This window comes from Rhineura floridana, chromosome 7 (genome assembly GCF_030035675.1).
Source record: "Rhineura floridana isolate rRhiFlo1 chromosome 7, rRhiFlo1.hap2, whole genome shotgun sequence".
Lineage (NCBI taxonomy): Eukaryota > Metazoa > Chordata > Lepidosauria > Squamata > Rhineuridae > Rhineura > Rhineura floridana.
In genome coordinates this window covers 77,712,356-77,722,148 of record NC_084486.1, presented here as the reverse complement: position 1 = coordinate 77,722,148, position 9,793 = coordinate 77,712,356, and positions in this window count along the sequence as shown.

Genomic DNA, 9,793 nt, shown 5'->3' with positions numbered 1-9,793 from the left:
ACTTATGAATACATTTCTAACACGTTGTTTTGATAATACTGCTTTCTTGTGCTGAGTTTGCTACAAATGTTGCAAGATGTGCCTAGTGAAGTAGACAGAGAAAAATAGCAACAAAATAAGAGGGAATACACTTTATCTCTATTTCCAAAATATTGCAGTCTTACAGGCGCCTCTGGGTGTTATTTCCTACAAGAAGAAAAAACGACTACACTTAGCATCTCTGAACAACTTTTGGGGCCTAGCAATAAAATTTTTCCTAACATACATATCAAAAGAGATTACCACTAGGAATAATCTGTTTATAAGTTTTTTATGGGGAAAAACTGCTAGCATGTAGTAAACAAGCTTATTAGGAAGAGGGCTACTCTAAACCTTTCTCTCTGATGTGCTATATACAGGGAGATTCTTATGCGGAAATCAGAGCATTCAAAAATATAACGCCCATACCTCATCTTCAGTCTGAAGTAGTACTGTTCAGAATTGTACCACCTGTAGGCACAGACTTAAGTGATTTTTCTGGGCAATTGTAGATGGAATCATGGCAGAAGATATGAGATCTGGTCTTATATATACATGTTTACTTAGACATAAGACCTACTATATTTAATAGACTTATTCCCTTACAAGTGATATACAACTCCAGTTACAATTGCAAAGAAGACTGCCACCATTGAAACAATGTGAGTTGCCTTTATTCAACCTGATTGTTTGTACTATTCTAACGTGCAAGATATATAGGGCAGTATGTTATTATCATCTCAGCTAAGAAAGTTGAAGTTTCATCAGAACTTCTAGAATTTTCCTCTAGTGCAAATGCTTTAGGTATTTCCAACAGTCCAAGGCAATCACATTTTTCTGGATGTATGCACTTAAAGCCTATACTGTGCAAGCCTTTGTTATTCAACCCACATTGCTTTGCTTCAAATATATCTGTCGGGAAGTTGCTGAAAACACTTTGCCACTAACATGATAAACATCTATCAAACTACCTTATTATTATGGCACATTAAACTGCTTTAGGGATTGTGCATACAGATCTCGGGGGGAAAAGATTTCATTTGACACTTGTCAAAGCCAGCAACGACATCTGCTATACAAACGCTGCAAAATGGAGTTCCTTTCTTTTTAAGCTTTTTTCACAGTTGGGATGAAATCACAGCTGTATAAATTTTAGAAATAACACTGTGTCATTTCAATAAGCACTTAAGTCTTGTTTGGGATTTCGGATGCATACAGATCTCCACTCTTCCCTTTCTGTTGTGTTGTTTTTGGGGGTCCGCTCATATAACCATTGAGGCTGGAGCTGCTGTTGGAAGGAGGTTAGGGTATGAACTAGACACATTTAGAAAAAGTACTAGGTTTGTGTCTAGGCAAAGGAACCTCTCAGACACAATTGCAAGAGGGATGCTATCCTCTACTACAGTCTCTTCCATGATAAGCTTGTGCAGGAGGAATTGTGGTCTGTTTCTCATGTTTGTTCATAGTCAGCTCATGTTTTTCTCTTGCTTGTGCTGGTGCATAAAGGTTTTCTGACCAATGGGATTGTCTAAATCATTCCCTACAAGCACAGTTTGCATTTTTGCAGACCACTGTCCACCCCATATTAAAAATCCCATCTGTGATGGGGTACATTAAGATGAATTATTCAAATAATTGCCTTGGGATCATGAAGGCCTGAAATATGGTCTGAAAGCACATGACACAGAAATCATGCTAAAGCTATGCAGATCTGGGTCTGGTCAGTGACTGGTTGGGAGGATACCTGGAACTGTGTGTATGATGCTTTGAGTTCAATGGAAAAAAAGTAGGATATAAATGTCGGTAAAGGCTTGGCACATCATTTCATGCTCCCCTGCCCTTCATTTAACACAGCAGGGATAAGGATCCCCTGAACTGCAGGCCTAAGTAGGTCCACCCCCACCCCCCATTTGGTCCATCAGGCTATTTTGGCAAAGCCACACCCACTTATTACTATTATTATTATTATTTATTGCATTATTATTGCATTTATATACCACCCCATAGCCCAAGCTCTCTGGACGGTTTACAACAATTAAAAACATTAAAAACAAATATACAAATTTAAAAACACATTTTAAAAAGCAATTTAAAAACACATGCTAAAATGCTTGGGAGAAGAGAAAAGTAATGCAGTAATGGCCACCAGCTTGGATGGCTTTAAAAGAAGATTAGACAAATTCATGGAGGACAGGGCTATCAATGGCCACTAGCCATGATGGCTGTGCTCTGCCACCCTAGTCAGAGGCAGCATGCTTCTGAAAACCAGTTGCCAGAAGCCTCAGGAGGGGAGAGTGTTCTTGCACTCGGGTCCTGCTTGCGGGCTTCCCCCAGGCACCTGGTTGGCCACTGTGAGAACAGGATGCTGGACTAGATGGGCCACTGGCCTGATCCAGCAGGCTCTTCTTATGTTCTTATGAAAAGTCTTGACCTGGTGCCGAAAAGATAACAATGTCAGCGCCAGGCACACCTCATCAAACAGATCATTCCATAATTTGAGGGCCACCACTGAGAAGGCCCTCTCCCTTGTTGCCAGACTCCAAGCTTCCCTTGGAGTAGGCACCCAGAGGAGGGCCTTGGATGTGGAGTGGAGTGTACGGGTGGGTTCGTGTCGGGAGAGGTGTTCCATCAGGTATTGTGGTCCTAAGCCATGGAAGGCTTCATAGGTTAAAACCAGCACCTTGAATCGAGCTCGGAAACATATAGGCAACCAATGCAAGCGGGCCAGAATCGGTTTTATATGTTTGAACCGTCTGGTCCCTGTTGCCAATCTGACCGCTGCATGTTGCACAAGCTGCAGTTTCCAAACCTTCTTGAAAGGCAGCCCCATGTAAAGCGCATTGCAGTAATCTAACTTGGAGGTTACCAGAGCATGGACAACTGAAGCCAGGTTATCCCTGTCCAGATAGGCGCACAGCTGGGCCACCAATCAAAGTTGGTAGAAGGCACTCCATGCCACCGAGCCTACCTGAGCCTCAAGTGACAGAGATGGTTGTAGGAGAACCCCCAAGCTAGGAACCTGCTCCTTCAGGGGGAGTGCAACCCCATCCAGGACAGGTTGGACATCCACCATCTGGTCAGAAGAACTACCCACTAACAGCATCTCAGTCTTGTCTGGGTTGAGCCTCAGTTTATTAGCCCTCATCCAGTCCATTGTCGCAGCCAGACACTGGTTAAGCACATTGACAGCCTCACCTGAAGAAGATGAAAAGGAGAACTAGAGCTGTGTGTCATCAGCATACTGATGGCAATGCACTCCAAAACTCCAGATGACCGCACCCAACGGTTTCATGTAGATGTTGAACAGCATGGGGCACAGAACTGACCCCTGTGGAACCCCACAGTGGAGAATCCAGGGTACCGAGCAGTGTTCCCCAAGCACCTTCTGGAGGCAATCTGCCAAGTAGGAGCAGAACCACTGCCATGCAGTCCCTCCCACTCCAACAGCCAGTCTTCCCAGAAGAGTACATGAAAGGTTGTCACATAGAGCAGGGCCGGGATCTCTTCTCGATCGTCCCAGAGTGCAGGACACAGAATAATGGGCTCAAGTTGCAGGAAGCCAGATTTTGACTGGACATCAGAAAAAACTTCCTAACTGTTAGAGCCATACAACAATGGAACCAATTACTTAGAGAGGTAGTGGGCTCTCCGACATTGGAGGCATTCAAGAGGCAGCTGGACAGCCATCTGTCGGTAATACTTTGATTTGGATTCCTGCATTGAGCAGGGGGTTGGACTCGATGGCATTATAGGCCCCTTCCAACTCTACTATTCTATGATTCTAAGAATACCATGGTTGATGGTATCGAAAGCCACTGACAGATCAAGGAGAATCAACAGAGTCACACTCCCCGTCTCTCTCCCAACAGAGGTCATCATACAAGGCGACCAAGGCTGTTTCTGTGCCAAAACCAGGCCTAAAACCCGACTGAAATGGATCCAGATAATCAGTCTTATCCAAGAGTGTCTGGTCTACATGTCAGTTGTAGGACAGGTAAAATCCTAGATCAGCCAAAAAGGGATTAGCAGGCACCACTGATCAACAGGGCCTGAAAAGCCCTATGCAAAATGCTGGACAAGAGAGCACTTTGAAAGGGGCTTCTGAGGACCCGACAGTCAGCTAATTTTTGAATCTTCAGAAGTCCCTTCAAAGTGCTGCACAAAATATTGCTTTAAAAGGGGCTTCTGAAGACCTTACAGTCAGCTGATTGCCCAGGGGTTTGAAAGGGGTTTCTGATGATCTCTGCAAGCAAAAATGGTCACCTGACATCATTGCCACCCACCTGTTAAACTTGCCTCACAAGGGATGGAGATAAAGATATGGCCCATGGGTTGGATCCAGTTCCCACCCCTGTAATACAGGTTTCAAATAACCTCCATGCACACAGGCTCTGTCTCAAAGAAGTATATTAGAACTGTCTCCCAGTTCCCATCTGTTGCTCCCATCTTCCAGAATTGCTGAAAGGTGCCAATGCCCCACCAGCCAGGTGCTCCTTTGTATATGTGTTGAACCTGCCATGTCCCAAATGTCAAAACTAGATGTATGTCAAGGCCCATAGGGTCCTATCTGATTGGGGATCCAGATTCCAAATCAACCCCTTCCCCTAATTTCACATGGTTCAAAATAGGAACTATTCTCTTTGAAAAAATATCTTCTGATCATTGTGTGTGATCATTACTTCCCACAAGTTTAAAACTCTTTTGTGATTTAAGATCCTTCTATGTGTTACTTGCATGAAGGAGTCTCTGTGAGTACTGTGGACATCTGCCTATGGCTGGGTGGATAACTGTTTTTAACCTGACTGTTGCCCACTCCTCCAAGAGCCACATGCTAGCAGTGGCATGTATATGCATGCATTCATTCACCCATGTGCATGTGCACACACACATGCAACGGATTCCCAAAAATTTTTCCCTGAGGACCATTCGAAAATTGGTGAGGGTTTTGGCGGGACAATCATCTATCTTCCTGTTGTAGCAATTGTAGTGCACTATGCTAGATGCTGCATGGTTTTAACTGTATTTTTCTTGCTTCTTTTATTTCTTATATTTAAAAAAATTAAATTGTAATACAATAAAATACAATATAAGAGATAAAAGAAGCAATAAAAACATAATTAAAAATCATTATGAACATTTAATGTGGACACACCACAGACCATCTGAATGAGGCTCATGGACCACTGATGGTCCACGGCCCACAGTTTGGGGACCCCTGATATACAACACACATACATGCATACTTGCCACAGATGCGTATTCACTACATAGACATACAGTCACACACTCATACATACACTCTCACACACATGCACAAGACACACATGCACTCGATGGGGAGAAGTGTTGCCTTTTATGCTTAAAGAGCAGGCAGGACATTTTATCTCCCAGTCAAATCAGGAGATAAAACTACAGAGGTTGGTAGGCCACTTCCCGAGGCTTAGTGGGCCCTAGGAGAAGTGTTCATATGTAGATCTCTATGCACATTGGCTTCCACAGAGTCGGGAAGCTCGGGTGGAAAAGCTGAGCAACATCAAGCCTGGAGCCAGTGTCACAGTCCTTTGTTCTCATGAAGACTCCTTAACATGATTATTGCAAGAAGGGGGCTACCGTTTAGCTTAGATGATTTTCACAATGTTCACATTGCCTAGGTTTTCCCCCCTTCCCTTAAATCTCCATCCCTGAACTAAATAGATCTTAATTTGCAACCTGGGATGTGACTGATTACTTTTGATAGTCCAAGGAGCACACGTGTACTGCATGCACATGCACACGCACACACACACACATGCACACACGCACGCACGCGCACACACACACACACACACACACACACACACACACACACACACACACACACACACATATATATATACCCAGAGCTTGGAAAAGTTTTTTTTTTTTAACTACAATTCCCATCAGCCCAATCCAGTGGCCATGCTGGCTGATGGGAGATGGAAAAGTAACTTTTCCAAGCTCTGTATATACCCCATGAGCCACTCTGCTGGTTCAGGTTGAAAAAATGGTAGAAGGGCTGGATTCTGCCTTGTGGTGACAAAGAGATCTCAGCAGCTGTCAATCCTACCCTTGTCTGAACCTCACTTGACGCTCTTATGATTTTTCCCACCCAAGAATTCAGGTGAACTGGGAAGTTGTGGTGTAACAAATTTGAAAGTCAAGGCTGGATGTGGCATGACAGCAACTGGACTTTTGCACTCACCTCTTGACTTTGTATTTCAGAGAAAATATGGGAAACTCTGGGTTGGAACTTTCCAAATACTATCTGATTCTGAATCTTACTATTGAATATCCTGACTACTGTCAAGCAAAAATAACATCATCTGGTTGTACTGAGCTCTCTGTCATTCTTTTGGGGATTAAATGGGCTCCCATTAAATGGGAGGGTTTTTTTCCCTTGTATGTTTTTATTTGAGTGTGTGAGATAGCAGCCTGTCACTTTCAACTGCAGCTGTGAATTTAATGGTAGTATAAATGAAAAGCTGTTAGTAATTAGGTTGCTGGGTGTTCCAGAAATTATTGGCATTTTAAATAATTTGGTTTTTTGTCTTTTTAAAAGAATAATAAATGTTCAAATCAAGAAAGTATAGGGGCATGATGGGAAGGGGTTCTTTTTCTAACACCTGGTGACAGAGAAAATTGGAAGAGTTTTATAGCTGAAAGGAATGGTAGCATTATACAGTAGATGCATTCTAAAAGGAAGAGAGTTCTGATGGACAAGGATAGCATAGCCATGTATGTGGTGGTTGGATTTCTCATCCTGATGAATCTCAGGTAACCTTTAAATGTTCTCCAGCTTTTCTATGCCACCAGATTTATGCAGACAATTACCACCACCACCCATACATCTGCTACATTTAGCCAGTGATATTTTTATGTGGTTTTTGTTGTATTTATGTTTGCTGTGCTCTGCTCCGATGCTTATTTATTTATTTACTATGAAATTGCAGTATGTAAATAAGAGCTGCTGATCCATAAGGGACCATGTGAGTGGGGCTGATCATGTATGTGATTCCCAAGGGATCAGCACCTTCCTGGCAGATTGCTGATTTCTTGGGAAAGACCCATTCATTTGGGCTCATCCAGATATTTTCCCAGCCACGTGGAATATATTTATCATTTAACAAAACTTTTATACCACTTGAATGTAATGACCTCTAAGTGGTGTATAAAAAATTTGCCACTGTCAGGGGAACATTTAAATAACACCTAAGAAAGAACAGTCATTGCAGAGATTGAGTGCCTCCCAAAATATCTGTTCCCACAGTGCCCCCTCCCAAAAACAATTTTTCGTTTGAAAAATGGAAATGGACTGCCTTCCAAGTTGATTCCAACTTATGAATAGGGTTTTCATGGTAAGCGGTATTCTGAGGGGGTTTACCATTGCCTTCCTCTGAGGCTGAGAGGCAGTGACTGGTCCAAGGTCACCCAGTGAGCTTCATGGCTGTGTGGGGATTCGAACCCTGGTCTTCCAGGTCTTAGTCCAACACCTTAACCACTACACCACACTGGCTCTCAATTGTTCAGTTAATCTCTGTTTTTCAGGTTCTTCTCTCCGCTATCTCTCTTCAACAATTTTTAAAAGATAAGCTTCTGAAAGAGTCTTCTGGTACCTTAAAGACTAAAACAAGAGTTATAGCAAGCTTTTGTGGACTATAGTTCACATTGTCAGATGCAGGAAGAGTAGTGGGGCACTTTCCCACCTTAGGTTTCTAAGCCATATGTGATTAGCTTTAAGCAGTATCTACATCCCTAGTCATTATGAGACATAAAAAAGTAATCACAACAAATGCGTGAGTGGCCTATGCAATATACTGTACAATATATCACAACCATAGGAATTCCTTATACAAGTAGCACTGAAATTAGCTTTTGGACTTCCTTCCAGAAGTGTAACCTTCAGAAATCTCTGGCCCTTGAACTTTTGCATATTATATACATTTCTGAAGTCACACATCCAACACTTCTCAACCATTTTAAAAGCTCGCTCTATGCTGCTTCATCCTCCTTTGCTTTGGCTTTTTTTTTTTTTTTGAGAAAAACAAAATGTATCTCACAAGAACCATGTAAAATTCCTCTTATTAAATATATACCACTTATCACACACTAGCTGTGTTCTCCCCAGTGTCATCACTTGGGACTAAGGAGCCATAACATGGATGAGAAAGGAGCTTTGGTTCCACTCTCTCCATACTGGTCAAATGCGGACTAGATGGACATACTGTCAGGTGGATTCACAACTGGTTGGAAAACCGTACTCAAAGAGTGGTCGTCAGTGGCTCTGCTTCGGACTGGAAGGAGGTTTTGAGTGGAGTGCCACAGGGTTCTGTCCTGGGGCCGATACTCTTCAACATTTTTATCAATGACTTAGATGATGGGGTGGAGGGAAGCCTTATGAAGTTTGCGGATGATACAAAACTGGGAGGGATAGCTAACACAATGGAAGACAGGAATAAAATCCAAAGGGACCTGGATAGATTAGAAAATTGGGCTGAAATTAATAAAATGAAATTCAATAAAGACAAATGCAAGATTCTGCATTTAGGCCACAAAAACAAAATGCACGGGTACAGGATGGGAAATACCCGGCTTAGCAGTAGTGCATGTGAGAAGGACCTTGGAATTGTAGTGGATCGCAAGATGAACATGACCCAGCAGTGTGATGCTGCAGCAAAAAAGGCAAACACGGTTTTGGGCTGCATAAACAGAGCTATAGTTTCCAGGTCGAGGGAAGTAATAGTCCCACTATATTCTGCATTAGTCAGGCCTCATCTGGAATACTGCGTTCAGTTCTGGGCACCTCATTTTAAGAAAGATATAGACAAGTTAGAGCGGGTTCAGAAGAGGGCGACGAGGATGATAGCCGGTATGGAGAACAAGTCTTATGAGGAAAGGTTGAAGGAACTTGGCATGTTCAGTCTGGTGAAGAGAAGGCTGAGGGGTGACATGATTGCACTCTTTAAGTACCTGAAGGGCTGTCACATAGAGGAGGGTACAGATTTGTTCACTGCTGCCCCAGAGGGTAGGACTAGGTCTAATGGTTTTAAGTTGCAGGAGCGTAGATTCAGATTGGACATTAGAAGGAACTTCTTGACAGTAAGGGCGGTTCGGCAATGGAACCGACTGCCTAGGGAGGTGGTGGGATCCCCTTCACTGGATGTCTTCAAGCAGAGGCTGGACAGCTATCTGCGGGAGATGCTCTAGCTGTGGATTTCCTGCTGTGAGCAGGAGGTTGGACTCGATGGCCTACAAGGCCCCTTCCAACTCTATGATTCTATGATTCTATATGTGACAATTATGCACCTTCATGCAGCACAGAGGCAAAAACATCTTGTGATATGAGTCAATTTTATTGTATAGTAGGTAGTTCAGATGCATGCCAAGGAATGAAGGTAGTCTTTGATACTTTATGTACCATGGACTTTTGCTGGATTGACTCAATTATGGGCAGAATTCCTCCAGATCCATCTTTCCCTTGGCCATTTAGGTCCTTGAGTGCACAGCACAGACTTGGTTAGTAGCTCAACTCCAAGCTTGATCTGTCACCTCTGAACACAAATATTGATTTATCTATGAAGTTTTAACAGTTCATTTCTAAGGACTGAAAAAGGCATGACAGTGACCTCAGGTAAAGCAACACCCCATGGAAACATGCCCTATTGTGTATGCACACACTTGGCATATTTGCTGGTTGACCCATTCACATGTAGAGAGGTTGCTAGGTCTCAGGCTTTGGCACTGAGATTCATGTTTTTGG